At 46.5% G+C, this 25518-nt stretch overlaps 1 long non-coding RNA gene across 5 annotated transcripts in view; it reads left to right on the top strand.

Annotated features, from left to right (window-relative positions):
• The window catches only part of LOC136792254 (uncharacterized), a 147061-nt gene that overhangs the window by 41946 nt on the left and 79597 nt on the right, over window positions 1-25518 (top strand). For 2 of the 5 annotated variants that reach the window (XR_010835769.1, XR_010835765.1), the window contains exons 2-4: window positions 11556-11766; window positions 24447-24629; window positions 24904-25068. This is a non-coding gene — a long non-coding RNA (uncharacterized lncRNA). The remainder of the gene's footprint in view (window positions 1-11555; window positions 11767-24446; window positions 24630-24903; window positions 25069-25518) is intronic. The other 3 variants (XR_010835767.1, XR_010835766.1, XR_010835768.1) reach the window with 3 other exon arrangements.

Here is a 25518-nt window from a genome sequence, read left to right on the forward strand (position 1 = left end):
CTCCGCGGCATGTGGGATCCTCCTGGACCGGGGCACGAACCCACGTCCCCTGCATTGGCAGGTGGACTCTCAACTACTGTGCCACCAGGGAAGCCCAAAGTCACTGTTTTATTGGTTAAGAATTTGCAACTCTGAGAATTTAAGGGATTTGTTTATTTACCCAAAGTCATGTGGATTTGACTTGAATGTGGAGTCATGAATTTGGACTGGAGTCTGTCTGGTTTAAACCTCTAGCTCCTCAAAGTTCAGGCCTCCAGAGAAAAAGAGGGAGGAATAGATGGTTTGGTGTCTGATTCAGTTGGGGTGTCCACTAACTCAAGCCCACATTCACACCACTCTTCCTGCAGCTCTAGCTGCTGTCCCCCTGAACTTCGTGTTGGAAGAATGTGAGAGCTGGAAGGGGCCCCAGTAATCACCAAGCTCAGTGGTTTTCAAATTTCATTTTGGCAACAGAAACCCTTCTTCTGGTGAAATCTCACTCGGAAGCCCTGTGAGTGGGACAGTTCAAAGCGGAGCTTGTATCTTTGAAGCGGGGGTCTGCTCAGCTCTTACCCACAGAGCCCCTGGAGGCTTCCTCAAAGCGGGTCAGAGAACCACTGATTGGGTCCCTTCACAGATAAGGAAACAGAGGAGTACTACGTGTCTTCATCAGGGTCACACAGATGGTAAATGGCAGGCCAGGGACAGAAACGCAGGCTCCTGATGCTCATATTTAGAAATCTTTCCATCGCCCTGGGTGGGTTTCTTCTTTTGAGATATCAGCCCTTGACCCCGATCCAAGATACCCAGCCTCTTTATTCAGTAAGGACAGAATGGCAGAGAGTCAGAGTTAAGTATTGTATTAGTTTTGTTCCTGTGTCACAAATTACCACTAACTCCATGGCTTAAACAGCACCCATTTATTATCTCAGTTTTCTACAGGCCGGGTGAGCTCAGCTGAGTTCTCTGTTCACAAGGTTGAAGTCAAGGTGTTGTCTGGGTTGGACTGTTGTCTGGAGGCTTTGGGGAAGTATCCACTTTGAAGCTTATTTATGTTGTTGGTGGAATTCAGTTCCTTGTGGTTGCACGACTGCAGTCTCTGTCCTCCTGCTGGCTGTTGGCCGTTGGTCACTCTCAGCTTCTGGAGGCCACTCTCTTCAGGTCATTCCCTGTGGCTCCCTCCGTCTTAGCAACAAAGAACCTCCCTCACATCAAATCCCTCTTACATGTCACTTCTCTCTCACTTCCCTTCTGCCACCAGCCAGAGGAAGTTTTCTGCTTTAAACTGCTCATGTGATTAAGTTCCGTCCATTTGGATAACCTCCCTGTCTCAGAGTCACCTGATGAGTAGCCCTAAGTACATCCGCTAATCCCTTTTGACGTTCACAGTAGCATCATCTCGGGAGTGACACCACGGGGTGAAGGTCATGGACCATCTGAGAAATCTGCTTCCCATGTTAACTCGGTAGCTCACATTACCTTCCTTCGGGGCCTCAACTGTAACACCATTTACTTCTGTGACCTCCTAACAACCTTTTGCCAAATTCTCTCTGCCAGCTTCCTGGGGAGAGGAAACAGCCTAGTTATGTTGCTTTTTCTTTAACATGGTCTGTAGGGCCAGGGCAGGTAGTAAGATCTGCAGAGTGTGCTCCCAGCATGGGCAGCTCTGACAGGGGGAGCTCAGCACCTGTATTTCTGGCTACACGCAGGAAGACGGGTGGCAAGCCTAGGATCTTGGGAACATCAGAAGAGGACGGGGCCTCCCTTCCTCTGGAGGTTGTCATAGGATGATGAGCACCACGATCTCCTCCCTTTATAGATTATTCCAGACGGGAGACAGGATTCAACCGGAGTTTGTAGGGCTAGCCAGAGCTCCTAGTTCAATGTTGTTTCTGCTGCTCTAGGTCAATACTAGGGTCAGCTGTCTTCTTTGCCGGTTCTTTGCTCTGGCCTCTAGGGGATCTCAGAAAAGCCTTGCATAGTGTCTTCAGTTTGTTTCCTGCCCTCTAGTCTAGCAGGGAGGATTGCTGGTCGCCTTATCCAGGCCCAAGAAACATGGGAAATCGCATATTCCAAGTGTCATGCTGGCCGATTCTTTTTTTTTTTTAATTAATTAATTAATTAATTAATTAATTAATTTAGGCTGCTCCAGGTCTTAGCTGCCACGTGCTGGATCTTCGTTGCGGCATGCTGGCTCCTTTAGTTGTGGTAAGCGGACTTCTTAGTTGCGGCATGCATGTGGGATCTAGTTCCCTGACCAGGGATCAAACCCAGTCCCCCTGCATTGGGAGCGTGGAGTCTTACGCACTGGACCACCAAGGAGGTCCCATGCTGGCCGATTCTGACAGCATTCCAGAGAAACTGTCTGCCACCAGTTGCAGAAGAAAACTGAAGTAAGACAGGCAGGGCTGAGAAAGAAGATGCCAAGAACAGGAGGTGGTATGGTTAAACTCCTGGGTTTCTAGTTTTTCTGTGGCAATGGGTTTGCGACATGACTTTGGAGGACTAGCCCAAGGTCTGGGTGTGACACTGGAGGCTCCGAGGCTTGTGTCGGGGGCAGCAGGGGCAGGATGGTTGCAGGAACTGAAAAGTCTGGTGGGTATGAGATAGGATAGTTCATGCTTGAAGGAACATCTACATTTGTATTCTTTATTTTTTCAGAAGTGAGGATTAAAAGAATAAAGGACAGAGGAAATGAAGGGAAAAATAGAGCCATCAGAGGTGATGATATTGAAGTCTGATGCTGATCCAATTCTGATGCTGACCCAGAGAAAATTGCACCTGCTTGCATTTCCACTGACCAACTAAATAAAGGGCTGGTTAAGAAGCTTCGAGGGACTTCCCTGGTGGCGCAGTGGTTAAGACTCTTCACTCCCAGTGCAGGGGGCCCGGGTTCAATCCCTGGTCAGGGAACTAGATCCTGCATGCCACCATGAAGAGTTTGCATGCCACAACTAAGGAGCTCATGTGCCACAACTAAGGAGCCCGTGAGGTGTAACTAAGAAAAAGGAGCCTGACTGCCACACACAACTAAGGAGCAACTAAGAAGTTGATGAACCACAACTAAGGAGCTAGCTTGCCGCAACTAAGACCCGGTGCAACCAAATAAATAAATAGATAAATAAATAAATATTGGGCTTCCCTGGTGGCGCAGTGGTTGAGAACCTGCCTGCCAATGCAGGGGACACGGGTTCGAGGCCTGGTCTGGGAAGATCCCACATGCCGCGGAACAACTGGGCCCGTGAGCCACAACTACTGAGCCTGTGCGTCTGGAGCCTGTGCTCCGCAACAAGAGAGGCCACGATAGTGAGAGGCCTGCGCATGCAATGAAGAGTGGCCCCCGCTTGCCACAACTAGAGAAAGCCCTTGCACGGAAACAAAGACCCAACACAGCCAAAAATAAATAAATAAATAAATAAATATTTTTTTTAAAAAAAGGAAGAAGCTTTGAGACTACTTCTCTTCCAATCACCACTGGAAAATACTCACGAGTCTCCCTCCCATTAGAGACACCTGCTACCAGGGATATCCAAGTTCTGCTGGGGAGGAATTTGGCTCTAAAAACTCAGATCTTTTTAGAGCTGGTCCCGTAAACCACAGGCACAGGCCCCACACAGAGCCTTCCTCTGGGCCTTTTAGATTGTGTCAGGTCCTAGGGTTGGCGACACCATCACCTCCACCAAACGACTCTGCAAGTTTCAAATCTCCAAGAACAAAGGTCCTGGGAGGAAAAAAGTGGCAGAGAAATGGAAACGGACCAGGACCCAAGGGCAGATGCTGGAGGAGGTGCTGCAATAGCATCCTTTGTGAATCCTGTCCAGGTTCTCTGAATATGTCCTTGAGTTGGGGCTGTGGGTGCAGTGGAATAAAGATATTAACTCATAGTTATTGTCTTGGGAGAGGGCCAGTCACAGCCCAAGTCCAGATCTGGGTCTTCAGGCTTGGAAGGACCCTCTTGTTGCAACAAAGTCTCCCGATTCCTGGCTGGAAGCTGTCCTAGGCCCACGTCTTTCCCTTTGCAATCCAATATCCTTCCACCAGGCTGGGCCTCTGGAGAGCATCATCCAGACCCAGGCACCCCAGGTCAGGACAGCGGGGAGGGGCGGGCTCTGGTGCTGTTGGGGACCTTCACCGCTGGCTTCAGTCATCTCTCCCAGCTTTGCTCTTCCCTTTGAAGGGATGCGGTTGACAAGCGGGTCTGTTAGAGCCTTAACTGAATCGTCAGCACACCAGCCATTAGCGGCTGCTAATGAGGGAATCCAGAGGATTACAGCATCAGTGATCAAGTTTGACATCTGAATGTTGCTCTGCCAACAGTGGGCTCTTGTGAGAGTCTTTAGAAAATGTGATGGAGACAGGGAGGAGAGGCATGTGTCCATGGTGTGGCTCTGCCCAGGATAGGCTCTTACGGGGCCTGGTCTGTGTGGCTAGAGGTCCCGAGGCAGACAGTGCATTGGAGACAGAAGAGCGTCCCACTTAAAAGCCTGCATGCCTCTCTCCCAGACCTTTACAGCTTCCTGAAAATGCATATGCTTCTTTGCCTCCCACAAAGGGAGGAAGCTTATGTTTCCTCCATAAGTCTTGCCATCTCATCTGTGGTCTTCCTTAACGTCTTCAGTCAAAATCAGTCCCAAGCTCCCCATCATCCACATCCATCCTAACAGTCACCGAGTCCTTGGACTTCCCACTTGTTAATATCTCTCTTGACTCCTCTTCCTTCCTTTCTTTCTCCTACTACTTTAGCTCAAGCCCTCATCATCACCATGGAAATGGTCACGTAGGGAAATTGGTCTCTCCATCTCCAGTTCATCTCCTCACCTATGTCCAAATCATTATCTTTCTGAAAACAATTTTGATTGTCACTTCTCAAAACCCTTCAGGGATCCTTATAGCGTCCAGGAGAAAGCGTAATTTTTCAGCAGGGCATTATAGGACCTCCGTGATCTTGGATCCTTACATCTCACCCTCATATTCCCTCATTCTCTGCTTTTCAAATCTAGCTGGAGCCACAGCGCACTGCCTGGCCTTCCCTAAAGTACCAAAATGTTGGGGTCATCATCTTACTTTGCACGTGCGGATGTGTCTACCTGGAGTGCCTTCCCCCACTGGATCACACGGGAAACTTGTACCTGTTTGTTAAGTCTCATGTATGAATTCTTCCTAATTCACCCCTTCTTTCCCGGGAGCCCTGTACATATTTTTCTCCTAGCACCTAATCACACTACAATTATAATTGTTTATTTGTCTCCCCTACTGGACTTTGAGATCATTAAGTACATCAGCTTCAGTATTTATTTCTGGAAGCCTCGGGTCGAGCACCCGTGTCTAGCGTATCAAAGACATTCCGTATGCTACCATTGCTACAGTGTATGCTTGACCAATGGATTAGAATATTGATGATGTTTCTTCCAGTTCCTTTCATGGATCTGTATTGATGTGCATTTTATTATTCTGTGTGGGGTTGTTAGTTGTTCACAGTCTAATTCTTCCTAACCCAAAGAGAAATGTTTTAGTTGTCAGAAACACCCACCCTCTACCCCAAGAGCTCAGCACATGATCCTTGGGATCCTTGAATATTTATGGAGTTGAACTAAGATCTGCAAGTGTTAATTGAGCCTCTTGTTCTACTGAGGCCCTAGAAGGAGGTGCTTGGGGAAAATGTCAGACTGTAATAACCTATATGGGAAGAGAATCTGGGAAAAAATGAATATATGTCTATGTGTAACTGAATCACTTTGCTGTACACCTGAAACTAACACAACATTGTAAATCAACTAGACTCTATTATAAAATAAAAATTAAAAAAAATTTTTAAAGCCTATGCGGTGGGGGAGGGATAAATTAGAGAGTTGGCGATTAACAGATACACACTACTGTATATAAAATAGATAAACAACAAGGACCTACTATATTACAAGCTATATTTAACAGCTTGTAGTAACCTATAATGGAAAAGAATCTGAAAAAGTATATATATATGTATATATATATGCACATGTATATGTAACTGAATAACTTTGCTATACACCTGAAACTATATACACCTGAAACTAACACAACATTGTAAATCAACTATTCTTCACTAAAAAAGCAAAACAAAACAAAACAGAACCCCAAAGCTGTTGCAACAGCCTTAGATGGTGTGTAGCCCTGTGTCCAGCCTACGTATGAGGAAACCGAATCCCATGGAAAAGAGGAAGAGGCAGAGGCAGGGCTCATACCAAACTGCCTGCCGCCAGGGCTCCAGACTCCCACCTGCAGTGACTTCTGCCCGGTAGCCGTATGTGGTTAATATAAATCAATCGCTCCAACTGGGAGGGAAGCTCTTTCCGCTTCCTCCCATCCCCTCCATCTGTTAATGCTTTGCAATCCCGGGGATTGTCGGCACATCGAAGCCTGTCAGATTGGACAAAATGAGATGACAACGCCGAGATTAAACTCTCACCCGAAGTGGTAGCCTTTGTGCAGCCCAGAAGTCGCTTTGTTTGGGGACTTTTAAAACTGAATCACACAGTCTCAGAATGAGGACAGTTAAGCCCCATAAGAGAAGAGAATTGTTCAGGGCAGTCTCCCCGGTACCTAAAAAGATACCTTGCACACAGTAGGTACTGAGGTGCAGAATTCAGGAGGCACTCTCTCTCAGGCTGACCACATTGTCTCACCTTATTATAGGCCTTGCTCCAAAGAAACTCATTCTGTCAGCTTTAAATAAATGGGAGTCTAATTGCCTGTAAAAATATATATGTAAACTTTCTCCTACATCATATATTTTGACCTCACCCTGGGTGAGTTTATCCAATTCTTTCCTGAAGTGGATGAAATAATGTCCATATAATGATATTTATTTATTTATTTGCGGTACGCGGGCCTCTCACTGTTGTGGCCTCTCCCGTTGCAGAGCACGGGCTCCGGAAGCGCAGGCCCACCGGCCATGGCTCACGAGCCCAGCTGCTCTGTAGCATGTGGAATCTTCCCGGACCGGGGCACGAACCTGCGTCCCCTGGCTCGGCAGGCGGACTCTCAACCACTGCGCCACCAGGGAAGCCCCCAATCTTTTTTTAAGTGAAATTGTGGCTGAGATAATCACAGATGTGAATGCAGTTTTATGAAATAATACGCAGAGACCCCTCTATGTCCTTTACCCAGTTTTCCCCAATGGTTAACATCTTGCAAAACTATATAGTACAATATTGCAACCAGAATATTGAAGTTGGTAAAATCCACAGATTGTACTCAGATCTTCCTCGTTTTACTTTTACTCATTTTGGCATATGTGTATTTAGTTCTACACAATTTGATCCCATGTATAGGTTGTGCCTCTACCACCATAACGGGATGGTGAATTACACCATCACCACAGGGATTTCTCATGTTCCCTTAATAACCACAGCCTACACCCTCCCCACACCCCCCTCCCCAATACATTTTTACGTTACATGACTTTCCATGGTCTTTCCCAATTTGATGGCTATAAGTACTCCATTTTAAGAATTTATCAATACCATATTCACCCAATCATAGGTAGTTGAACATTTTTTAGATGTATCTTTTTTTGTTGTTTGTTCATTTCACTCTTCCGGGACCACTTCACTTAATCTTTTCACACATCCGGATTTATTTTCCTAGGATAAGTTCAAGGAACTTATCCTTCATTTTCTAAATTCTTAATTTGATGACTCAGCACTTACTTCACATACCATCTCTATTCCAAAGGAAAGAGAGGGCTGCTTCAAAACATTAAATCCGTGAACAGTGGACAGAGCCTGGCCAAGACTAGGATTGACTCAAACGTATGTGCTTCAGTTTCCCAAGGCAATTTCAAAAGAGAAACTGCAGTAGCATTTGGGAAAATGAGAGTGTTATTGAAATAGGTGTGTGTCACCAGTTTGAAGACAGCAGTTATCTGGAGGTGTAAGTTCTGGTTTTGTCACCTTGCCTAGTAGCCTCTACTCATATGATGGGGCAAAGGTAAAGAGAGAAGGTCAAGGGAGTAGCATGAGGCAGGATATTAGTCAAAGATGATAAGGAGGGAGGTGGCTTGTCTACAAACCCTGAGCCGCACAGCTCCCCTTGAGGGATGGAGGGCCCCCTCGGACAGGAAGAGGGCTGCCTGCACGGGACACAGCCCGGTGGAGGAGGAGAAAAGCACACGGGCAGTTTGCAAAGGAAACCAGGACGGGTGTGGCCAAGGTCTGGATCAGGGACACAGGAGGGGAATGAAAGCATCTAGAGGATGTTGTCAGGAGGAAAAACCATTCGGAAAGAGAAAGCTCCACCCACCCAGAAGAGGGAGGGGAGTATTGATTGGCAGGAAGGAGGCAAAAGGAGCTGGGTCTTGCTCTCTTCTGGGGTTTGCGGGGCCAGAGCCTGTGGATCTTGCACGGACCTCCTGCCAAGGCATGAGGTCTACCAGAGAGAAGCTGAAACACGACTTGTGCAGACTCCGCCCCTCTGGGAGAGTGGTCCACTCACTTGGGCACAGAGACTTCCTTCCATCGCTGTGCATGGCCAGTGCTGCCCTAAGACCCAGGCAACTGGGCCCCTGTCCTTTGTCCTGTAATCCCAAGGGTCCCATTTTAGCCCTCCTCTGGTTCTGTCTTTCCCCATGGAATAAGGGGTTGGCCGGGCCAAAGGATGTACCCACCCAGAGCCCATGTCCACTGACTGCCATACTGTAGACCAACATGCTCTGTCACGCTCTATACCTGAAACCCAGAATTCCCTGTCCAGATGGTCTCAGGCCCATTCTAGAAATTTTGTGGGGCTCTTTCCAGGGTGCTGTGAGGGTGACCCATGCGGCTGGTCGTGCCCTTGTTGGGGCCATGGATGAAATTGCATTCTGGGGCTGGGCCCGTGGCCCTGCACGTGGGTGTCGGTGTTGAGCCTGGGGTAGGAGAAGAAAGGGGTGTGAGAAGGAAGGGGTGTGGGTTAGTCCCTGGAACAGCTCTACCTAAGCTGCATTCCGCCACCTCTTCCTGTTCCCTGGAAAGGCATCTGATCTCATCTCGGGTTTTCCGTTTGAAATGGAAATTGCTTCCTTTGTCAGTTTGTCAGGCTCCCAAGTACTTACCCTTCCAGAATTCCTGGGCCTCCCCCATCCCACAGTTTGCACAGCCGGCCATCCCGATATCCTAATGTGTTGAGCGACGCACACCACCCTTCCCACCTCTACGTCCTGGCAAATAAAACAAAGTTTAAATGCAGAGCGTTGGGGCAGCTTAAAAGGAGAAAGAGGGTAAGAGGGTTCTAGAGGGCAGCGTTCCCCAGCTTATGTCATCATTATACTCACATAGGGCACTTGTTAAAAAAAATTACGAATCTCTAGGCTCTATGCCTGGAGAATCTAATTCTTTTGGGTTTTTGGGGAAGCTCAGGAACAGTGGTTTTCGGCCTTGGCCGAACGCTGGAGTCCCTGGGGAACTTTAAAAAGTACTAAGGCCTGGGTCTCCACCCCAGAAATTCTGGTTTAATTGGTTTGGGGTATGGCTTAGGTATCAGGGATTTTTAAAGTTCCCTGGGTGAGATTCTAATGTACAGAGAAACTCTGCTCAGGACTCTTGTTCTACGCGGGCCTCTCACTGCCGTGGCCTCTCCCGTTGCGGAGCACAGGCTCCGGACGCGCAGGCTCAGCGGCCATGGCTCACGGGCCCAGCCGCTCCGCGGCACGTGGGATCTTCCCGGACCGGGGCACGAACCCATATCCCCTGCATCGGCAGGCGGACTGTCAACCACTGCGCCACCAGGAAAGCCCAGGACCCTTGTTCTTAGCACAAGCCCCAGGTGACTCTTCTGACCAGCTAAGGGTCGAAATTCTGCAAGTGGTTCTAGAAGAGGGACACAGGGAAAAAAGAGTTACAGGACAGATTGTTTTCTACCCCTAGGAAGCTGCGTTTTGGTTTTGTTTTTCGATTTTCTCAGAAACAGCTGGCAAGCTCTTTAGTCCTCGGCCTCTTTGCCCCCAAGCTGTTTCCCTAAAGCAGTAAAAGAATTGCCCTGCTGCTTGAAAATCTGCAATCCCCCTCCCCTCTCTCTGCCCTCCCCCACCCCTCAAGTAACAACCCTCACCTTCTAGTGCACAAAAGGTGACTTATTTCCCTCTGAGGTAGGTGGAGCAGGTATTATGACCTGCATCCAAGTCCTAACCTGGTAAGTTTCAGGGGCTGGGTCCGCCACCCCCCTCCCCGGGGTGCACGATTCCCTTCATCTCTTTCCTATATTTCATGAGTTTTGCCCCATCCCAATCCCTCTTTAGGAACTCACATCCCCAACCTGTGGCCTGGCTAAGCAAGGATCTGGCTGAGGACAGGGACTCAAGGCCTCGCAGGAGAGGGCTGAGGTTAGCGCTGGCTCAAGACAGGAAGGATAGCAGAAGTATCTGAAAGGCGATGGCAAATGCTAGGTTCTAGGCTTTTCTGGGATTTCACTTGCCCTATACTCACCATCATGACCCCAAGTGAACCAAAGGCCGGTCGGTGGTTAAGTCCCAGGACCCCCGAGGACAACTCATAGCTATAGGCATTACAAACTTCTTTTCCTCTAGCGTGTGCTTCACTGGTGTTCGTTGGGGGCCCCCACAAGATGCTGAAGGCTAACGTGCAATGAGAAGGAAAGGGCAGACCTGTGTCAGAAAAGGCACCAATCCTAAAAGTGAAGGGGAGAAAGGGGCAAACGACGGTCACCGTCACTAATTAGCCAGAGCACGTGCTGTGATGTCAAGAGCTGGGAGCCCACACCCGCCTTGTCACCTATATCTGTCCCTAGACAGGACTCTGATTTTCCAAGTGCCCCAAAGAAAGGCATATTCTCTAAAGTACGACTTGTGAGCTTGACGCCAAAACACACCCCAAATTCCACCAGGTTATTGAAGAGGCACCTGGAAAAAGATTCTAGGATTTCTTGGACGCAACCTGGGTCTACAGAGGGCACATCAGAGCAGGTTAAGGACGCCTTTTAAGGACGTCTTTCTCTGACAAGTCAGGGTAGACTGGTCAGCGAGGAGCACGTGGTTAGTCAGCCGACCGACAAGGGCTCCTGTGGTCTCCTTGTGGACCAAAGTGAAACATATGGTTGGATACATGGATATATTGGCATGCTGGTAACCAGCAGAACATCTGGACCACAAAGGTACGGTTTAATGAATGTGGAGAAAAAACGTCTGTAGTCGCCTGGTTTAGAAGCATTCTGCATTCAAGTTTATTATCTGTGACTTAGATGGAAATTTAGATTTTCAGAAGAAAGGGAGCTGAGAAAAACCTCTCTTTCATACACACACACACACACACACACACACACATACACACAGAGAGATGATGGATGGATAGATAGGAAGATTTTTGAAAGTCTGGATTAAAGAGTGGATTGGGGCAAGATGATATTTAACAAATGCATGACAAGAGAGGACATGGCTTAGCAGTATCTCATGTGAAAAAGTTTAGCACTGTGTGTCCACACAATCTGCAAGTGTGGTGCGAGGTGTCCTGTGAGGCTGCTGGGATCTTGGACTGTAATAATAGAAGCAGAGAGTTCGCAGCTGAGATGATCTTCCATTCTGCATTGGCCTGGTCTGATATCATTAGGAATTTTGCCTTCCACTCTGGACGTCATGCTAAGAAGCTGGGATGGTCTGATATGGAAGAGAGAAGCTACATTTAAAAAATGACTGAAACACTCTCAACTGAGGAAGAGAGAAGAAACCTAGACGGGACATTTCAGGAGTCACATGGACAGACCTTCAACGTGTGAAGTTGTCTGAGATTTCTCTGATGCCCTCAAAGGTGGAAGGAGCAGGTATGTGAGAAAGCCCTGGAGGACGGAGCTAGGGCTCCGTATAAAGAAGGTTCTCCAGAGATGGAATGCTAGGTTCTAACTAATCCCAGCACACAATGGAATGGATAAGTGAACACAACATACAGTTGCTGTGGAAATGGTCAGAAAGGCCCTCCTAGACAGCTAGAATAGGAGACTCTATATTCAGTTTGGCTTCAGAAACTCCTGAAAGGCCTTAATGGTCAGAAGTATCTTTCCTGACCATCCTGAAATGTCTCCACTAGCATTCTGTCCCTATAGCTGAAGGCTTTGATTCCTGTTCAATGCAAACACCCCTGGAGGTTTTATCAATAACTTGTAGATAAACGTGAAAGAAGAAGAGAAGTGGAAAGTTTTAATAAAGGGAAGAGGGTAAAGAGAGGGTGTGAGTACAGGAGGATGGAGGTAAATTGGGACATTTTAAGTGTAGGAAACCTGTCTTCATTTCGATTTGCCGGGCCCGGATCCCCACTGCTGATGAACTCGGATGCTCTGACGTTCTCTGATCCAGGGCTCCGTTCGGCCTCTCTCCCAGCCCCGGTCCTGGTGTCAGTATTTCCAGGCACAGGTGGAGTTTCTGCAGCTGACTCAGGCCTGGGAGGAGACGGTGCACAGGCTCCCCTGGCTCCTGCCCAAAGATCCGCAGTCAGCAAAGCCGGGCACGAAAGCTCCACACCAGTGACAGCACAGAGAGCAGGTGCCTGGCCCCCTGCACCACCCATCCTGGCAAGCTGGGAGTCTGGCTGGCGTCACTCCCGGCTCATTTCTAAGAGCTCGCTAGCTAGATATTTACTGGGAGGGAGCCTTGGCAAGAGGAGGGAGCTGGGCAGAAATGGTGCCCAGGCCCATTCACCCACTGTGCTGTGCCAACTGAGCTTTATTGCCCTGATGGAGTCTGGTTTATGACACAACATCAGCAAGCTTCTTCCTCAGGCTGTCCCTCACCCTGATGGCCTGGGGAAGAGCCGAGGCAACCCTTCCATCACCAGAGGCAGGATGGAATGCTTATTGTATGTCCCTCACTCTGTAGCAAGGGAAATTTGATTTATTTTAGAGTTAATCCATCACCCTCTGGCATCCTTTCAAGATGGGCCTTGAGCATAATTGCAGGATCTGGATAAAATGGGGAAGTCAAGTTCAATTTATTCCATTAACATTTAAAAGACATTTAATTACAATAAAAACTGAAAAGCATTTAATATGAATGGGACCGTGGCTTTATCTTCTCTGTGTGTTTTCCCCACCAATCTCTCTCTCCCTGCTGCCATTGGCCTGTTGGAACTTTGTTTCCTGGTTTTGAGGGTTCCCATGAGCCTCGGCCCCATTGTCACCTTGGCCGGCTACAGCAGGGGGAAAGGACGTGGCATGTCCTCTCACTGCCCTTTGTGCAGACCTAGATCCATGCATTCCTTTCTGCATGGTCTTTGCATTGTCTCCTCTGCTGTACTGTACTTTTCGTATCTCATCCCGTCGTCCCCTCTTCCCGTCGAGGGCCAGGGAGTAGGACAGATAGGATGCAGTCACGTCTGCCTCTTTCAGCTGTCCCCTCGCCAAGCCCCCAGTCCATGCTGGACTGTCCAGCAGCCAGAGGAGACACACTCGCAGAGCACCACAAGGCAGGAGCAGCTAAGGATGTGATTTTAGAAAAAGATGCTATATTTCATTTTTCTCCAAGGTCACCAAGGTAGACAAGAAAGACTAGCATTTGGTCAGATTTCTTCATACTTATTTTATGATTAGGTATTGCTTTTACTTTTAATTCTATATGGGATTGTGGTAGGCAGACAAATAGTCCCCCAAAGATGTGTGTGCCCTAATCTTGGAAACTGTCAATGTGCTATGTTATATGGTCAAGGGAAATTAAGGTGGCAAGTGAATTAAGGTTCTTACTTCCCTATATGGGAAAAGAATCTAAAAGAGTGGATATATGCATATGTATAACTGATTCACGTTGCTGTACAGCAGAAACTAACACAACATTGGAAATCAACTATTCTCCAATAGAAATTTGTTTTTAAAAAGGGAATAAAACCCCATAAAGGAAGCACCGGGGGTCCCTGGCTGTGAGGGGCTGACAGTGGGGAGAAAAAAGATGGGGAGGAGGAGAAAATCAAAGGTTTCAAGCCAAAGAGATTGTAGAGCTGCCTGCCGAGGCCGGCAGGGATTTGAAAGGCTGTGTGTGCGCGCGTGTGTGTGCGCGTGTGCGTGTGCGCGCGTGCGTGATCACTTCATCTCTCTGGGCCTCAGTTTCTCTAAGTGTAAAATGGGCATAACTGTGGCTGCCCTCCCATCTCACAGAAATGCCCAAGGAGGTTCACAGGAGATCGCAGGCATGAAGTTGCGTTGACACAAGAGAAGGTTATACAAACACAGGGGGCTGATTAACATTAGCCACGCTGGCCAGACAGTAAGACCCACAGGCCACGCCAGGACACAGCCTCAATCCATGATATGCATTTGGACGGCCGTCTCAGGGTTGGGTTCTCGAAGACCAGAGTTTTCGCACGCAATTGAGAATCTTCCTTTCAGAAACCACCATGAGCACTAACCAGTCGCTCTGCCCGTGCCTGGGCCCCTCGGGCTTGGCCCCCGATCCCTGCATGAGGCTGGCGTGTCATTCCCAGCAACAGAGAAGCTGCTTCTTTCCTCTCCAAGAAAACAGCCCCGCGCAAAACTCAGTAGCCCCAGAGGGGAGCCTGAACGTCGCGCAACAGAAGCGTCTGTACCCTCGTGCTGCAAACATAATTAAAACAGCTCTGCCTCCCTTATCTGAGACGGGGGAGACAAATGAGTGGATGACGACTGAAAGAAAAAAGCCCTTCTCTCTCATTTCGTAAATAAATTGTTTTTGGCTTCAAGGAAAGGGTCATTGCCAAATTGTGTCCATAGCGAGAAGAGGCCTGGGTGTGCCGGGAGGGACCCAGTGCGCGGCTGTGACAGTTCTCAGCGCCTTGGAGGGCACAGATGCGAGGGGAAGCAGTCATAGGCTGGACTGCAGCTGTCACGTGGTGGCACAGGCGGAAACTCTTGCAGCCTCCCTTCCAGGGCAGGTTTCCTGCTGTGGCACCAGCGAGCCAGCTGCCTGGCCTCATCTGCCGCAGGAAGTGGGCAGCTCACCGCCCCTGAGTCTCCCTTCTCGGCCCCACCTCCCTGCAGGTTATCCCCTGTCCCCTGCCACCCTACCCCGTTCTTTTTGGCGCGTTGGGAATTCAACCCAAGCCCATGCTCTCTGAACACTGAAACATCACCCCAATCATTCTGCACGCAGCTGTCAGATCGGGATTAAGTGCAAAGGAAGAAAAACAGCCCAAACAACCGAAACAAGAAAAGCAAATAACAGAGAGGAGGCTGTGGAGAAGCCTCCCTACCCTCCCTGTGCTGAACAGGGAGCCCCCTTGGAGTTCACCTCTCCCCTTCGTGCAGTTGCAGGCTCCAACCTGACATCACCCCGCCTGGCAGGTCCCCACGGAGCAAACCCACTGGACACCCGGGATCCCATGGTTGGACCGTCTTTGCAGCAGAGTAGGCGGCTTTGTAGGTGCCATGACACAGAGGGTGGCCGATGGACGTGGGATTTAAGGAAAACAGCTTCACAGAGGATTTTCTGATGATTTATTTAAAACATTCAGTCGCAGAGTCAATAACAGAAGCAAAAAGGGAAAAAAAGGTGCAGGAGTTGAGAAAGTCATTAGCCGGGGAGAGAGGACGTCCCAGGGTGCAGGAGACATGATGGCCCGGATGGAGGCCGGAGTGGGTGGAGAACGGGACCCACACGCCCTCCACACAGCCCTGGGCACCAGGGAGCCCCGAGGAGCTGTTTCAAGCTTTTTGCCTTGGTCCGCCCAGAGGCCTGGCCCCGAGGACTAAGGAGTCCGGGGGAAGAGCTGAACCAGTTACCTGGAAGGCAGAGCAGGGGGACTTGAGGCTGCAGTCGCTCAGGAGGTTTAGAAACTTGCAGGGGTTATTATGGTAGGAAAACCATTCCAGCTGGAAATCAGAGAGAATGGGAAGTGGGTCAGAAAATTAAAGAACATGTTTCAGCACATTTAGACTTTTGGCGGAGGTCCACGGAGACGCTTGCTTCCTACCGGTTCTTATTTTAATGAACCCACTAGATCAGGACTTTTCCTGGAGGGGAGCTCAGTGTGAGTGGTGGACCTGGGAGAGCTGCCTGCTCGTTTGCCAGGTCCTGGCGATTCTATTGCCTTTATGCTCCTGCGCTCCCACCGCTTTTCTGCCTTATTTCAGACTCTCATCTTTTTCTCCTGCATTATTGAAACAGCCCCCTAAACGGTCTCCCCACCTGTGTTCTCATCACCTTCCAGTCCTCCCCCTCCCAACCTTCCAGATTGATGCGTAGACATCCCAAACCCGATTCCCTCGTACAGCTGCTGAAAATCCTCCCCGGCTCCCTGCTGCCCACGGACATGTCCTCAGGCTTCCTTGATTACAAGGCTCCCCTGAGATGGTTACCAGAATACAGATTCTTAGACCCCCTTGAGATTCTAATTTAGCAGATCGGAGGCGGAGCTCCAGTATCTGTATCATCGATAAACATCCTAGTTGATTCTCATGATCAGGAACCTGTAGGAGACACTGTCTAGAGCTAACGCTGAACTCTCGCCCGAGTGAAAGGTCTGTGTTGGGCGGCTATCTCTGCACCCTGACAGCTGAGCTGCATCTCTGAGCATCACTTGTTGGAGCCCAGCCAGACTGGGCTCTGGAATGGGGATCGAAAACTGAAGGCTGGTTCAGAATACCCATCACAGGGCAGTTCAAGCTCATTGTCAAGCAGACCACCCGACTCTGGGCTGGGAGAAGGCAGGTACATGTGCTTTGGAGAGATGGAGAGGTTTTTTGCTTGCTTTCTTTCTTTCTTACAAAAATGAGAGAAAAACAGACTGCAGGTAGACAGGGAAAAGCAGTTAAAAACCCATATTATATAAACACCTTGTGGTGTCCACTGTCTCCTGTTGTTCTGAGACAAACAGCTTAGTAAGTAAACTGAGGCAAGACAAACAAGATGGTAACAGCAGGAAACGAGCTTGGCCGCGATTCTCCAAAGTGCACGCATCTGAAATTTTCAAGCTCCGGATGGTAGAATAGTGACGTCGGCGGTTTCCCTGGACATCCTCAAACCTCTCCCCTTGGCTTCTCCTTTTGCCTTGGTTGCCTCCCTCGGCTCCCTGGTGTCCTCACTGGGATCCAGACACTTAGGGCCTCTCACCTCAGATTCCATTTCAGCAGCCCACCTTCCCCACTCTCACCCCTGCACCCATCTCTATTCTCATCCTTACACTCACCCCTCATTTCATAACTTGACCACTTGCTTCCAGATGGGAAACGATCTGATGAACTGATCTCTGCTGAGGTTTCAATGCCTGATAGTAACTATAGATAATGTTACATATATATGTAAACACGATGTTCCTGAATATAGTGTTATAGAGCTTTTGTTTTTAGCGGTGAGCTGCTGGGAGACGAAACTTTGCTAAAGGTTTAATTTATGGGTGTGAGACGTAGGAAAAGATTGTTATCATTTCCCACCTGTTGGCTTTAACCACTGTGTTCTAGCCCTGATCACTGGGCTGGCACAGAGTAGGGACTTAATAACCTGACTCCAGGGCTTAGACAACAGAAAGACTGCTCTCTGACATCTGGATTCCACCTGGATTTTCTTGGACCACTAAGGGTTGATATAAGTATCGTTTTGGCAAAGAAGATTAAATATTCCGTAAGATGTTATGGAAAAACCTGAACGAACTTTTTGGCCAATCCAGTATATATTTAATGAAAAGGGTATCATTTAACTTTTATATCTCCCGAGATTTTTTATTTAAATAATTCCCCAATTTAAAAAAATCTATGTCAGACCGTGTCTTTCTTATTTGGTTTACTGATTGAAGTCTTTTTTTTTTTTTTTTAAGGTATTTATTTATTTATTTTTAAACATCTTTATTGGAGTATAACTGTTTTACAATAGTGTGTTAGTTTTTCCTTTGCAACAAAGTGAATCAGTTATACATATACATATGTTCCCATATCTCTTCCCTCTTGCGTCACCCTCTCTCCCACCCTCCCTATCCCACCCCTCTAGGTGGTCACAAAGCACAAAGATGATCTCCCTGTGCTATGTGGCTGCTTCCCACTAGCTATCTAATTTACATTTGGTAGTGTGTATATGTCCCTGCCACTCTCTCACTTCATCACAGCTTACCCTCCCCCCCCCATATCCTCAAGTCCATGCTCTAGTAGGTCTGTGTCTTATTCCCGTCCTACCACTAATCTCTTCATGACATTTTTTTTCCTTAGAGTCCACATATATGTGTTAGCATACGGTATTTGTTTTTCTCCCTCTGACTTACTTCACTCTGTATGACAGACTCCAGGTCTATCCACCTCATTACAAATAACTCAGTTTCATTTCTTTTTATGGCTGAGTAATATTCCATTGTATATATGTGCCACATCTTCTTTATCCATTCATCTGTTGATGGACACTTAGGTTTCTTCCATGTCCTGGCTATCGTAAATAGAGCTGCAATGAACATTTTGGTACATGACTCTTTTTGAATTATGATTTTCTCAGGGTATATGCTCAGTAGTGGGATTGCAGGGTCGTATGGTAGTTCTATTTGTAGTTTTTTAAGGAACCTCCATACTGTTCTCCATAGTGGCTCTATCAATTTACATTCCCACCAGCAGTGCAAGAGGGTTCCCTTTTCTCCACACCCTCTCCAGCATTTATTGTTTCTAGAGTTTTTGATGACGGCCATTCTGACCGGTGTGAGATGATATCTCATTGTAGTTTTGATTTGCATTTCTCTAATGATTAATGATGTTGAGCATTCTTTCATGTGTTTGTTAGCAATCTGTATATCTTCTTTGGAGAAATGTCTATTTAGTTCTTCTGCCCATTTTTGGATTGGGTTGTTTGTTTTTTTGTTATTGAGATGCATGAGTTGCTTATAAATTTTGGAGATTAATCCTTTGTCAGTTGCTTCATTTGCAAATATTTTCTCCCATTCTGAGGGTTGTCTTTTGGTCTTGTTTATGGTATCCTTTGCTGTGCAAAAGCTTTTAAGTTTCATTAGGTCCCATTTGTTTATTTTTGTTTTTATTTCCATTTCTCTAGGAGATGGGTCAAAAAGGATCTTGCTGTGATTGATGTCATAGAGTGTTCTGCCTATGTTTTCCTCTAAGAGTTTGATAGTGTCTGGCCTTACATTTAGGTCTTTAACCCATTTTGAGTTTATTTTTGTGTGTTGTGTTAGGGAGTGTTCTAATTTCATACTTTTACATGTAGCTGTCCAGTTTTCCCAGCACCACGTATTGAAGAGGCTGTCTTTTCTCCACTGTATATCCTTCCCTCCTTTATCAAAGATAAGGTGACCATATGTGTGTGGGTTTCTCTCTGGGCTTTCTATCCTGTTCCATTGATCTATATTTCTGTTTTTGTGCCAGTACCATACTGTCTTGATTACTGTGGCCTTGTAGTATAGTCTGAAGTCAGGGAGCCTGATTCCTCCAGCTCCATTTTTCGTTCTCAAGATTGCTTTGGCTATTCGGGGTCTTTTGTGTTTCCATACAAATTGTGAAATTCTTTGCTCTAGTTCTGTAAAAAATGCCAGTGGTAATTTGATAGGGATTGCATTGAATCTGTAGATTGCTTTGGGTAATAGAGTCATTTTCACTATGTTGATTCTTCCAATCCAAGAACATGGTATATTTCTCCACCTATTTGTATCATCTTTAATTTCTTTCATCAGTGTCTTATAGTTTTCTGCATACAAGTCTTTTGTCTCCTTAGGTAGGTTTATTCCTAGATATTTTATTCTTTTTGTTGCAATGGTAAGTGGGAGTGTTTTCTTAATTTCACTCTCAGATTTTTCATCATTAGTGTATAAGAATGCCAGAGATTTCTGTGCATTAATTTTGTATCCTGCTACTTTACCAAATTCATTGATTAGCTCTAGTAGTTTTCTGGTAGCATCCTTAGGATTCTCTATGTATAGTATCATGTCATCTGCAAACAGTGACAGCTTTACTTCTTCTTTTCCTATCTGGATTCCTTTTATTTCTTTTTCTTCTCTGATTGCTGTGGCTAGGACTTCCAAAACTATGCTGAATAAGAGTGGTGAGAGTGGGCAACCTTGTCTTGTTCCTGATCTTAGTGGAAATGGTTTCAGTTTTTCATCATTGAGAATGATGCTAGCTGAGGGTTTGTCATATATGGCCTTTATTATGTTGAGGAAAGTTCCCTGTATGCCTACTTTCTGTAGGGTTTTTATCATAAATGAGTGTTGAATTTTGTCAAAAGCTTTCTCTGCATCTATTGAGATGATCATATGGTTTTTCTCCTTCAGTTTGTTGATATGGTGTATCACGTTGATTGATTTGCATATATTGAAGAATCCTTGCATTCCTGGAATAAACCCCACTTGATCATGGTGTATGATCCTCTTAATGTGCTGTTGGATTCTGTTTGCTAATATTTTGTTGAGGAGCTTTGCATCTATGTTCATCAGTGATATTGGCCTGTAGTTTTCTTTCTTTGTGACGTCTTTGTCTGGTTTTGGTATCAGGGTGATGGTGGCCTCATAGAATGAGTTTGGGAGTGTTCCTCCCTCTGCTATCTTTTGGAAGAGTTTGAGAAGGATATGTGTTAGCTCTTCTCTAAATGTTTGATAGAATTCGCCTGTGAAGCCATCTGGTCCTGGGCTTTTGTTTGTTGGAAAATTTTTAATCACAGTTTCATTTTCAGTGCTTGTGATTGCTCTGTTCATATATTCTATTTCTTCCTGGTTCAGTCTCGGCAGGTTGTGCATTTCTAAGAATTTGTCCATTTCTTCCAGGTTGTCCATTTTATTGGCATAGAGTTGCTTGTAGTAATCTCTAATAATCTTTTGTATTTCTGCAGTGTCAGTTGTTACTTCTCCTTTTTCATTTATAATTCTATTGATTTGAGTCTTCTCCCTTTTATTCTTGATGAGTCTGGCTAATGGTTTATCAATTTTATTTATCTTCTCAAAGAACCAGCTTTTACTTTTATTGATCTTTGCTATTGTTTCCTTCATTTCTTTTTCATTTATTTCTGATCTGATCTTAATGATTTCCTTCCTTCTGCTAAATTTGGGGTTTTTTTGTTCTTCCTTCTCTAATTGTTTTAGGTGCAAAGTTAGGTTGTTTATTCGAGATGTTTCCTGTTTCTTAAGGTATGATTGTATTGCTATAAACTTGCCTCTTAGAACTGCTTTTGCTGTATCCCATAGGTTTTGGGTCGTTGTGTCTCCATTGTCATTTGTTTCTAAGTATTTTTTGATTTCCTCTTTGATTTCTTCAGTGATCACTTCGTTATTAAGTAGTGTATTCTTTAGCCTCCATGTGTTTGTATTTTTTACAGATCTTTTCCTGTAATTGATATCTAGTCTCATAGCGTTGTGGTCGGAAAAGATACTTGATACGATTTCAATTTTCTTAAATTGGCCAAGGCTAGATTTGTGACCCAATATATGATCGATCCTGGAGAAAGTTCCATGAGCACTTGAGAAAAATGTGTATTCTGTTGTTTTTGGATGGAATGTCCTATAAATATCAATTAAGTCCATCTTGTGTAATGTATCATTTAAAGCTTGTGTTTCCTTATTTATTTTCATTTTGGATGATATGTCCATTGGTGAAAGTGGGGTGTTAAAGTACTCTACTATGATTGTGTTACTGTCGATTTCCCCTTTTAAGGCTGTTAGTATTTGCCTTATGTATTGAGGTGCTCCTATGTTGGGTGCATAAATATTTACAATTGTTATATCTTCTTCATGGATTGATCGCTTGATCATTATGTAGTGTCCTTCTTTGTCTCTTGTAATAGTTTTTATTTTAAAGTCTATTTTGTCTGATATGGGAATTGCTACTCCAGCTTTCTTCTGATTTCCATTTGCATGGAATATCTTTTTCCATCCCCTTACTTTCAGTGTGTATGTGTCCCTAGGTTTGAAGTGGGTCTCTTGTAGACAGCATATATATGGGTCTTGTTTTTATATCCATTCAGCCAGTCTGTGTCTTTTGGTGGGAGCATTTAATCCATTTACATTTAAGGTAATTATCAATATGTATGTTCCTATTACCATTTACTTAATTGTTTTGGGTTGTTCTTGTAGGTCTTTTCCTTCTCTTGTGTTTCTTGCCTAGAGAAGTTCCTTTAGGATTTGTTGTAGAGCTGGTTTGGTGGTGCTGAACTCTCTCAGCTTTTGCTTGTCTGTAAAGGTTTTAATTTCTCCATCAAATCTGAATGAGATCCTTGCTGGGTAGAGTAATCTTGGTTGTAGGTTTTTTTCCTTCATCACTTTAAATATGTCCTGCCACTCCCTTCTGGCTTGTAGAGTTTCTGTTGAAAGATCAGATGTTAACCTGATGGGGATTCCCTTGTGTGTTATTTGTTGTTTTTCCCTTGCTGCTTTTAATATGTTTTCTTTGTATTTAATTTTTGACAGTTTGACAGTCTTGGCATGTTTCTCCTTGGGTTTATCCTGTATGGGACTCTCTGTGCTTCCTGGACTTGATTGACTATTTCCTTTCCTATATTAGGGAAGTTTTCAACTATAATCTCTTCAAATATTTTCTCAGTCCCTTTCTTTTTCTCTTCTTCTTCTGGGACCCCTATAATTCGAATGTTGGTGCGTTTAATGTTGTCCCAGAGGTCTCTGAGACTGTCCTCAGTTCTTTTCATTCTTTTTTCTTTCTTCTGCTCTGTGGTAGTTATTTCCACTATTTTCTCTTCCAGGTCACTTATCCGTCCTTCTGCCTCAGTTATTCTGCTATTGATCCCATCTAGAGTATTTTTCATTTCATTTATTGTGTTGCTCATCGTTGCTTGCTTCCTCTTTATTTCTTCTAGGTCCTTGTTAACTGTTTCTTGCAATTTGTCTATTCTATTTCCAAGATTTTGAATCATCTTTACTATCATTATTTTGAATTCTTTTTCAGGTACACTGCCTATTTCCTCTTCATTTGTTAGGTCTGATGTGTTTTTATCTTGCTCCTTCATCTGCTGTGTGTTTTTCTGTCTTCTCATTTCGCTTATCTTACTGTGTTTGGGGTCCCCTTTTTGCAGGCTGCAAGTTCGTAGTTCCCGTTGTTTTTGGTGGCTGTCCCCAGTGGCTAAGGTTGGTTCAGTGGGTTGAGTAGGTTTCCTGGTTGGGGGGACTAGTGCCTCTGTTCTGGTGGATGAGGCTGGATCTTGTCTTTCTGCTGGGCAGGTCCACGTCTGGTGGTGTGTTTGGGGATGTTGGTAGCCTTATTATGATTTTAGGCAGCCTCTCTGCTAATGGGTGGGGCTGTAGACCTGTCTTGCTCTTTGTTGGGGATAGGGTGTCCAGCACTGTTCATTGCTGGTCCTTGAGTGAAGCTGGGTCTTGGTGTTGAGATGGAGATCTCTGGGAGATTTTCGCCATTTGATATTGAGTGGAGCTGGGAGGTCTCTTGTGGACCAGTGTCTTGAGGTTGGTTCTCCCACCTCAGAGACACAGCCCTGGTACCTGGCTGGGGCGCCAAGAGCCTTTAATCCACACGGCTCAAAATAAAAGGGAGAAAAAATAGAAAGGAAAGAAAAGGAAGGAAGGAAAGAAGGAAGGAAGGAGGGAGGGAAGGAAGGAAGGAAGAAAGGAAGGGAGGAAGGAAGAAAGGAAGGGAGGAAGGAAGGAAGAAAGGAAGGAAGACATGAAGGAAGGAAGAAATGAAGGAAGGAAGAAAGGAAGGAAGGAAGGAGGAGAGGAAGAAAGGGAGGGAGGAAGAGAGGAAGGAAGGGAGGAAGGAAGGAAGAAAGGAGGGAAGGAGGGAAGAAAGGAAGAAAGAAAGGGAGAAGACAAAATAAAGTAGGAGAAAGTATAGTTATTAAAATAAAAAACAATTATTAAGAAGAAAAATTTCTATTAAAAAAAAACAGAAAAACGGGTCGGTCTAACCCTAGGACAAATGGTGAAAGCAAAGCTATACAGACAAAATCTCACACAGCAGCACACACATACACACTCACAAAAAGAAAAAAGGGGAAAATAATAGTGTATCTTGCTCCCAAATTCCACCTCCTCAACTTGGGATGATTCGTTGTCTATTCAGGTTTTCCACAGATGCAGGGAACTTCAAGCTGATTGTGGAGCTTTAACGCGCTGCGTCTGAGGCTGCTGGGAGAGACCTCCCCCTCTCTTTGTTCGCACAGCTCCTGGGATTCAGCTTTGGATTTGGCCCCGCCTCTGCGTGCAGGTCGTCCGAGGGCGTCTGCCCTTCGCTCAGACAGGACGGAGTTAAAGGAGCAGCTGATTCGTGTTCTCTGGCTCACTCAGGCAGGGGGGAGGGAGGGGCACAGAGGCGGGGCGAGTCTGCGACGTCAGAGGACGGCGTGACGCTGCACGGGCCCGAGGCGCACCGCGCGTTCTCCCGGGGAAGCTGTCCCCGAATCCCGGGACCCCGGCCGTGGCGGGCTGCATGGGCTCCCGGGAGGGTCGGCATGGAGAGTGCCCTGTGCTCGCACACAGGCCTCTTGGTGGCGGCAGCAGCAACCTTAGCGTCCCACACCCGTTTCTACTGTCTGTGCCGACAGCCGCGGCTCGCGCCCGTCTCTGGAGCTCCTTTACATGGTGCTCTTAATCCCCTCTCCTCGCGCCCAGGAAGCAAAGAGGGAAGAAAAGGTCTCTTGCCTCTTCGGCAGCTTCAGACTTCAAACGGACTCCCTCCCGGCCAGCCGTGGCGCACTAGCCCCTTCAGGCTGTGTTCATGCCGCCAACTCCAGACCTTTCCCTGGGATCCGACTGAAGCCCGAGCCTCAGCTGCCAGCCCCGCCCGCCCCGCAGGTGAGCAGATGAGCCTCTCGGGCTGGTGAGGGCTGGTGAGTGCCGGTCGGCACCGATCCTCTGCGGGAATCTCTCCGCTTTGCCCTCCGCACCCTGTGGCTGCGCTCTCCTCCGCGGCTCCGGAGCTTCCCCCTCCGCCACCCACAGTCTCCGCCCGCGAAGGGGCTTCTAGTGTGTGGAAACCTTTCCTCCTTCACGGCTCCCTCCCACTGGCGCAGGTCCCGTCCCTATTCTTTTGTCTCTATTTATTCTTTTTTTCTTTTGCCCTACCCAGGTACGCGGGGAGTTTCTTGCCTTCTGGGAGGTCTGAGGTGTTCTGCCAGCGTTCGGTGGGTGTTCTATAGGAGAAGTTCCACGTGTAGGTGTATTTCTGATGTCTCTGTGAGGAGGAAGGAGATCGCCGCATCTTACTCGTCCGCCATCTTGAAGCCGTCCTAAGGTATTTATGATTTAAGTCTTAATAAAATACTAATACTTCTATTCTGCCTCCCATATAAGTGTCTTACAGTAAGAGTTCTCCTCATCCCTGGTGAGTTGTTGGTTTTTTTTTGTCTCCTGTGCAAGTAGTGTTCTCAGGCACAAACCCAACTTTCCAGCTGGGATCTTCCCCTGTGATCTGTTGGTATGTCAGGTTGGAGGGCTTTTCACTGTCTTGGATTTTAATAAGCTTTGATATGGATAGAATCCATCTCACTCCCTGTATTAGTTTCCTAGAGCTACCATAACAAAGTACCACAAATTGGGTGGGTTGAAACAATAGAAATGTATCTTCTCACAGTTCCGGAGGCTGGAAATCTAAAATCAAGATGTCAACAGAGGCAAGCTCTGGGGAGACTTCTTTCTTACCTCTCCCTAGCTTCTGGTGGTTGTCAGAATGGCCTGACTTATA

The sequence above is a fragment of the Kogia breviceps genome, chromosome 12 (assembly GCF_026419965.1).
Source record: "Kogia breviceps isolate mKogBre1 chromosome 12, mKogBre1 haplotype 1, whole genome shotgun sequence".
Taxonomy (NCBI): domain Eukaryota; kingdom Metazoa; phylum Chordata; class Mammalia; order Artiodactyla; family Physeteridae; genus Kogia; species Kogia breviceps.